Below are 9,346 nucleotides of genomic sequence, written 5' to 3' on the forward strand. Positions count from 1 at the left end.
TATATATATATATATATATATATATATATATATATATATATATATATATATATATATATATATATATATATATTATATTTACATATATATACATATATATATATTTTTTTTCATAAATCATACGGACTACCACTGATATTTCTTCGATTAATTGAAAGAGAAGAGTTGAAAGTATAAATCAGGAAATAAATGTCTCGGTGAGTCTCCACCAGTTGCTACAGTTTCAATGAGTAAGAGAATGGATGGAGGAGGCGGGGAACCCCATCGGGTCACTGCCATCGAGAACTCAACTAGGTTCGCCCTTTATGGGAGAAAGGGATCGACAAGCAGTTTCTCGTTTACTTGTGTTTGTTCATGCGATACAAATACGGCTGGGAAGAGTGCATTGTCATTTACCAGTTCACCGTACCGTAGGAAGTCGAAGAAGACTGATTGTGAGGAAGCGGTTGATCGCGGATCTTTACATCATCGATCGTTTTTAAATATTTTTTTTATCGATGACCAATTTAAAATTGACTTGACATTTGATTGGTTACATCACTAATGAAACGTTTAATGAATATTTTTCCTATAGCCTCAATGAAAATTCATCTGATGAAGAATGTACGGGAAGAAAAATACAATTTTGCAATCTGAAATAATTTAAATAATATTCAACTACTTGGTCGTTTTTTATCGCTGAAACCAATTCCTACAATCATAGTTGGACGTCTGAGCTTTTATTCAAGTACCATTTGACACTAGGTTTCCGGATATTGACGTGGATTAGTGATGCCGTCGAGACTAGACGAGAATTATTTGGAAAGGTCATCACGGTCTAAAAAAACATCGAAAGTTTAGGAATCGTCGTAATCTCGAAAGACATTGGATCGGTGCATCTCATCACGAACTTGGAAGAATCCATCACGTCTGAGTTTCAATATTTTCTGTTTTTGAAGTGTTTGTTTCGATATCTATCTCTCGTGAACTTAAAAATCGAAAATCTCAAGATCCAGGCAAGATAAATTCTCCCGGAATTGTGACGAGATGGACCGATCCAATGTCTTTCGAGATTACGACGATTCTTAAACTTTCGATGTTTTTCCAGACTGTGATGATCTCTTCAAAATAATTCTCGACTAGCATCACTACCGTGGATACGTCTGTGGTTTCAATATGGGGGGTCATTTTGGGAAACGGTCCTTATGTGCAGCACTATCTATCGGAATTCGAGAAAATTCTAGACATTTCGAGGCAATTCAAAATCACGGAGTTTCTAAAAATTTCGAGGGAGTGCAAGGAGTTTCTAGGAAATTCAAGAAAGCAGGAAAGACCATAGACGTATCCACGTACAATTATAGCTGTAGCGAAGGTACAGCCGCCTGTAATTTGTTTACAATTACTATATTAGCCAAACTAAGTAAATTTCTGAATAAATATTTTCAAATGATTGATGAAATGATTTAAAATTCGGTTCTAACTTCACTGTCTTGGCCTGTCATTAAAACATTACTTTGTTGTGTTCTAATAAGACCGCCCTTTAATTTAACTGGTGCTGTATCTCATTTATTAAGAAGAATTCACAATACGTACAGACATGGCCCGAAAAACATGATTTCTTCACGCTTCATAACATTTTAAATTATTTGTAATCAAAATTTGAAAATCGAAAAATTGCTCAAAAACAAGGCTTCCATTTGAAAGCAACAATGATACAAGTGTCAGTTTCAGGAGTCTATGGCCAGTGGGCGCGAAGCACATCTCGGCAAGAAAAATAAATTACAATGGATATCATAATGGAATTTTTTCCTCATTAAAAATGAGGTATCCACTCAATTAAATATCATAAAACTATTGTCAGCTTTACCGTCACCTTAAATACATTTTGATCACCGAGTGCATTAATGTAATTGCGACGTGCATGAAGTAATAATGTTCCGCACGGTTGCGATGATGTTCATCAGCGAGTAAAGCGAGATGGCGACAATGCTCTGCGAACGACTCGAGCGAGGTGAAGTTCTCCTTTTATTCATTTCCATGTATTCGTTTTTCAACAGAATAGAACTGTCTGTTGTATTTGTATTGTGAGACCTACCTATTCCTTTGAATTATTTTCACAAGGACAATAAAATAAAAAACAAGTAGGGGATCGAGCCTTTCAAACAGAAGGCATGTGGCCGCTACTTTCTTTGTGTTTAGTTTTTTGTTTTTTTTTTAACTCCACGAATTCCATTGCTAGGCAGTTCCATTTTGGGGCACGATTACGATTCCTTTGTAGCCACGATTTGACATATGTTTTCCGTACCATTTTTCCCCAGGATTATGGGAAAAATAATGAGAAAGTTTCATCTTCATTATTTCTACTGAATTTTGGAGATTTTTCAGAGAAAACGAGTGTTTATATAGCGTTCCACATCTTGTGACGCCACAGGATACTGTCGGATAGGAGTTTGGAGTAGGTAGAAGGGGAAACAGAATAATTCTCAATATTAGTTTACAAGAAAAATTTACTGACAAAATTGTCTAGACCAGGGTTTGAACCTGGAACTTTCCGATGATGCATCGGGTAATCCCAACTTGAGGTAAAGTCACAAGGTCCACACAAAAAAAGGAGTCGCACAGGTCACAAGTGTCACAAGGGTGACACTGCCTTGGTTGAATACCTTTTTGACGGAAATTTTTTTTTTGACATTTTGTTGACTAAAATTTTGCGATTGTAGCAATTTTTTCAATCAAAAAAATGGTCAACAAAAAAAATTTTTAGTAAAATTGAGTATTGTTGTTTTTGGTTTGGTGTTTAAGTATAAGAAAATTTATGGAAATGTTCGTATCTTAAAAAATAAGGATTGAAATGCTCATATCCTAAAAACTAAATCAGAGGGAATTTTGTTTTTATTTGTCCCGTATTCCCGAGCAAAAATGGTACGGAAAAGATGTGTCAAATAGCGGCAGCAAACAAATTGTAATTTTTCCCAGTTCGGTAACGAAAAATGGTCATTCCAAATAGGCCATTTAGAAGAGATAAAATCATTTTTTACTGTGGGAACATAGTAATCGAGGATCATGCACCCTCATTTACTGTTGAACATGGTAAAAGTTATAAGTCGCTATAGTAAAATGTGGTAGAATAAATGAAAAATTTTAATTGCCCCAAATAAAAATTCGATTAAGATGAATCAAATTTTAAAGTTGTTGCGGTAGGGTCCTGGATTATTAGGTTCACATTGTAATTTCGTATTCTTTCCGTGTCCTCGTAACGTTTAATTAACACTCGCGAAACATAAACTTGGCTAGGTATAACCCTTGCGAGGTATGATTGATGTGATATATTATGCTTGTGAGGTTCGCTCCTCATGAGACATAACTCATGCGTGGTGTGATCCTTGCAACGTTTGATCCTCAAAAAATATGACCCTTGACATGTAAAAGGGGAAAGGCTCTTAATTATTTCATTCAATTTATGATCAATTGGCCCTTGTGATTATCCTGCTTACCTGTCTCGGTTGACTCTCATGATTGTTTGACCTTTGAGAAAATATTGAACCCTCAATTTTCCTCTCCGAATTGAACATGGTTTTATTTTTCATACTTTACCGAACCCACTAGGGAGAACTCACCGGCTCCCATAAAGTGAGAGAGTGATCTGAAAGTGAGTTATAATGAATATACAAAAATTCATCATATTAAAAAATGAAACTTCTGCAGACAAGAAATTTTCTCATTCCCATCAAAATTATTAGAATATTTTTCATGACGACCATTGGAGATTTTCGTAGATAGAAGTTCTTTTTTTTGTTTGAAAATTCACTTTCCTACGAATGTGATATCTGGTAGATGACGTTATGTAGAAAAAAAAATATTGAAGTCATTTCTCTAATTGAAAAAAGCAGAGGTCTCATGTTGCCCAAGGTCTCATTTTGCTCCAGTCTCCCCTATTACTGAATTTTTTGGGCTCACTTATTCTAACCGTTATGTATAATTTTTTTCTACCCTCATTTCTGACCCTTAATTCCGACTCTCCTTGCCCGGCCCTCGTGACTCTCAGTTTAAAATGCAGTTCTTATTCCCCTTTTGTTTACGCTTTATTTTTGACCCTCGTTACCCATGGTTTTCACCCTGACTTTTTTACCATTATCTGCGACCCTCACACCTGACTCTCGAGACTGTTCATTTTGGCTTTTTGTTTTAACCCTTATTTAATTTCACCATTTCTCACCCTCATCTTTGACCTTTATATCTGACCTTCTCATCTGCCCCTCGTGACAATGATTATTCATTAGTTGAAATTGGTCATGTTTGGAGGGTCCTGATTGGTCAACGCAATGCGGGGTGGGGGAAGGGTAGGAGTGGGGGTAAATAGGTGGTGGGGGTGCAGGTATAAATGGTCCGACTCCGATAGCAGGGATCATTATTCAGCTTCCTACAGTAGTAGCAACATGGAATTCTTTGGCAAGCTCATGCGCCTTTTCGGTGTTAACAAACCAGAAGTTAATCCTATTGCAATTTTACCGGTGGAAGTGACACAAACTATTTTCAGGATGTTGGATCCTCAATCAGTTCTGAACGCGGCTCGAGTATCCCGGGGATGGCTCCACGTCTGTCGCGGTGACTCTCGCCTGAGAGCCACCGCCAGACGACATCTCAGGAGGCAGAAAAGGCGTGCGTATGACCTTGTGTGGAAAAGCCGGACTGTGAGGTCCAGGTGTGTTACACATGCGGAGAAAGTCGTAAGGCCTTCTCTGAGACCTTCTGCTATCCCTGGTCCGGTTGCCTTTACCTTTGGACCTTCTGGTGTCTCATCGGGGCGACTGAATGTTCAAAGCACTGGCCGAAACTCTGGATATCAAACGATGACGGGGAAGAAGAGGAGTATGCTTAGGTTTAGGTGAGCATGTAGTAGAATAGTTAGTAGGATTAGATGACAAATGCTGGCCAGTAATTACATTAATAACTTAGTTATAAGATGACAATTTTTGTAAATGCAATTTGACATGTTAATAAAACGCAATTACTAATAAAGTTATGATGAATTTGATTAAAAACCTTCGGTAATTATTTCAGCCCTTTGACTTACAAGTATGAGGACTTGGTTTTATGGATTGAGTTTAAGAATAGAAAAGCATCGCTGTTTCTAACTCACTATTCGATATGTGACAACCGCAATATATCTGTGAGTATATTGATCCTCGATGAATACACCTCGAGCCATCCTATTGCTGCACGGAGAGAATATTAAATCAAAAACACAATGTGAACATAGCAATCTAGGCCCACCTCGCAACAGCAGTAGCCGAATTCTTACTCTTGTCAAATTAAGTTTTACTTTTATTCTGCTACATTCTACGGTACCAACTCGCAATTTTTACTTTGTTCAACAGTAAATTTTGAGTGTGGCGGGTATGGTTCACGATTACTATGCATAGTAAAAAATAATTTTATATTTTTCCGTGTACATGTGTCTCCCAGAAATCGAACGGTGTTTCCACGTGCAGACTCTACACGGAGAGAAAAGTTGTATACAAATTATTTAGAAAATCGTGGCAAATTTTACTGTAGGAAAGGTAATCATAGAGCGATTTTGTTCTTGCATCCATCTGAAGGTCATGGGGACGAATAGAACTGAAATTTTACCGAACGCGTCCAGTAAAAAATCATTCTCGATTCCTGAAAAATTACAGGGGAGGGTAGGGCAAAACGAACCAGGCAGGCAAAACGGACCACTGACATAAAATTAATAATTTTTGTTTTTGCTTCCAACTGGAGCGAATTCAAGTCTTGTTGTCTATAAAATCCCTGTAACAGTTACGATCTAAGAAACTCACTTTTAATTCAACACATTCAGTGTTCCTGATTTGAAGGAAAGAAAAAACAAAAACTACCAATTTTCTGTCAGTAGTCCGTTTTGCCCTCCCCTATGCAATATTGAGCAATCATTCACGTTCACTGGAATAATTTTTGATAGCATGCAGGTTAAATTTTACAGTTTCGGCACAAATTACCCTCACGATCTTTTTTCCCTAATAAAGGGTGATTATTTGTTCGGTAATTTTTTTTTAACTTTTTTCTCCATGCAGATTGACGAATGGATGATATCGATTTGTCTATGGAATGAAATAATAGGAGTGCGAAAACATCAACAATTGCCATTAAACTTGTTTCCAAAATCTACACCTAACACAGAATTAATGATTGCCGTTGACACATAGTACTCATTGACAGAAACCTCTGACGAAAATGACTGTGTTGGATAACTACTGTAGTTTGCGTTTTAATAAGAATGAAAATCAAGAAAAACTAGGGTAGAATGGTCAGTAACCCCGGTATACTCGCATAGGATTTTGACATATTCCAATTTTGCTTGGGAATGATGTAAAATGCTATAAATCGTGGAAACATTATGTTTTTCAGAGAATGTTTGTACGTATCTATGTGACAATTTGGGTCTTGGATGCTCTATTTTTAGAAAAATTGACATATCAGTAAAACATGAGGTAAAATTTGTTGTTCAAAATGTAAAATTTTGAGTCCAGATAGCTATGAAATTGAGGTCAACTTTGATACGCAGTTTCAGCCCGTCCGGTCTAATAGTTCGTGAGATAAAACAACTTGTTTAAATTTCATTTTTCCTCATCCAAAGAAAAAAGCACTTCTCACCACTACCGACCGGTACTTGGGGGAAGTTTACTTGTGAAACGTTCGAAAAATACTTGCCCCAAGGACTTTTTGTATCCTTGAGTGAAGTACCACCTCTTCCAATTAAGTAGAAATAGTACTGGGAGGAAGTAGCTTCACTACTTTCTGCTAGTACTTTTAATACTTCTCTCAAGTACTAAAGGTACTGGTGAAAAGTCATTTTTGAACTTCTCTCCAGAACTTTTATGACTTAATTTCAATACTTCCGATTGATTACTTCATCGAGAAAAGCGAATATTATTGATGGATAAAATGAGCTTTCTTGCGCATTTTTGTAAATAGAAGTATTCAAGAAAAGATATTTTGTTGGAAAAAATCAGTAAATTGTGATTTTCATCGGTGGCTTCCAAACCGAATTGATTTCCACTTTTCAGCATCGTAATTCGTGTTATTCTGACCGTAATTTACGATCTCAAAAGCGTAATCACCATTTCAAAAACGTAATTTACGATTTTCTCAAACGTGCAATGGTAATTCGCGTTTTCAAAAACGTATTTTACCTTCAGCTTTTTCTATGAATTCGTTTGTGCTTCAACATTTGCTTCTTCATTTATAACCTTGAATGAATTCTTGAAAAAAATTATGAGCACTGGATTTGAGTACTACTACTACTTATATTGAATTCTGTTAGTACTTTTGAAAAGACCCAGCCAGATACTCAGTAGAAGTACTTTTTTTACTTGTCCCGAGTAACAAAAGTACTTGTGGCAAGTACTGAGGTACTTCTCACCAGTACTCAGGTACTTGACGCATGATACTTGCATCCAGCTCTTTTGTGACTTTGAGGAAGTACAAAATTGGCTTTTTCATTCTTTTTCTTTCTTTACTCATCAGAAGTAATGTTTTTTGAGTGCTCAATATCTCAGAAATACCGATATTAATTTTTGACACCGCAAAAAAGTATTGATTCAAGCTGACACCGACTTGATTCCAGTCAATGTTCGACCAATTTCAAGTGGAGTGAATCAGACTCCACCAATTCGAATTCCGGACTCGATATGAGTAGCACAGTGAATTATTTCAAGGAGATAAATGTCTCAAACCGGCATCAGCTTGAATCAAGCCGAAAAATCAACTTGATTAATGTCGAATCATTGTGTTGCTTCAAGTCGAAGAACGGAGAGATTTACGCGGAAAAATTAGCCTGTTCCAGGTAGTAGATAGTGACTGGATCCACTTTTATTTTCTACTTGCTGCTCGCATCGCCCTCGCGGCCCTCAATCTTGACCTTGATTTAATTTTGTCTTTCTCACTCTCACCTTTGACCCTTATCATGTTTTTCCCCTAAATCGAATTTAACGCCGCTCTCCTGAAAAGTACTGTTGAACTATTCATGAAATATCGCTTTGTCAACTTTTCTCTCCGTGTGCAGTCTGCACGTGACAATACACGAAAAAAAGAATATACCAGAATTGAGTATATGCACAAACCTGATTGAAGAATGAAATATACTTGATTGGAGCGTATGTTATCCTCAATTGGGGGATGGGTATTTCAATTCAAAGATGATTCTTTTGTATGAGGATGGGTTGTAGCAACCTTCTCAAGTGTAGTATAAAGGTCAAAACATTAGAGTCAGAAGATAAAAGTAAAAAAAGTGGGGATTAGGCAATGAGTGTCTAAATATAAGTCATATATTGAGCTTGATCACCGGCTTAGCCCTCATATTTAGACCCTCATTACTTGACACCCACTTTTCTACTTTTGTATTGCGACCCTAATTTTGTGATCGTAATAGTCTGCCCCTCATTCCTTGATCGTTACATTACAGTTTGTTATCGTTACATCCTCAGTTTTTGTTATTCATCGAGGGCTAATATACTCACAGATATAGAGCGGTTGTCAGATATCGAATAGTGGGTCAGAAACAGTGATTTTGTTTCTACTCTTAAATTCAATTCACAAAAGTCCTCATACTTGTAAGTCAAAGGGTTGAAATAATTACCAAAGATTTTGAAGCAAATTCATCATTACTTTATTAGTAATTGCGTTTTATTCATGTCAAATTGCGTTTACAAAAATTGTCATCTTACAAGTAAGTTATTAATGTAATTACTGGCCAGCATTTGTCATCTAATCCTACTAATTATTCTACTACATGTTCACCTAAAGCTAAGCATACTCCTCTTCTTCCCCGTCATTGGTTGAGGTCCAGAGTTTCGGCCAGTGCTTTGAACATTCGGTCGCCCTGATGAGACACCAGAAGATCCAAAGGTAAAGGAAACTGGGCCAGGGATAGCAGAAGGTCTCAGAGAAGGCCTTACGGGTTTTTCCGCATGTGTAACACACTTGGACCTCACAGTTCGGCGTTCGCACACAAGGTCATACGCACGCCTTTTCTGCCTCCTGAGGTGTCGTCTAGCGGTGGCTCTCAGGCGAGAGTCACCTCGACAGACGTGAAGCCATCCCCGGGATATTCGAGCCGCGTTCAGAAGTGAATGCGGATCCAACATCCTGAAAATAGTTTGGGTCACTTCTACCGGTAAAATTACAATAGGATTAACTTCAGGTTTGCCAACACCGAAAAGACGCATGAGCTTGCCAAAGAATTCCATGTTGCTACTACTGTAGGAAGCTGAATAATGATCTCTGCTATTGGAGTCGAACCCTTTATACCTGTACCCCCACCACCTACCTACCCCCACCCCTACCCTTCCCCCACCCCGCATTGCAT

This window comes from Diachasma alloeum, unplaced genomic scaffold (assembly GCF_001412515.2).
Source record: "Diachasma alloeum isolate Michigan unplaced genomic scaffold, Dall2.0 Dall_scaffold_00284, whole genome shotgun sequence".
NCBI classification, from domain to species: domain Eukaryota; kingdom Metazoa; phylum Arthropoda; class Insecta; order Hymenoptera; family Braconidae; genus Diachasma; species Diachasma alloeum.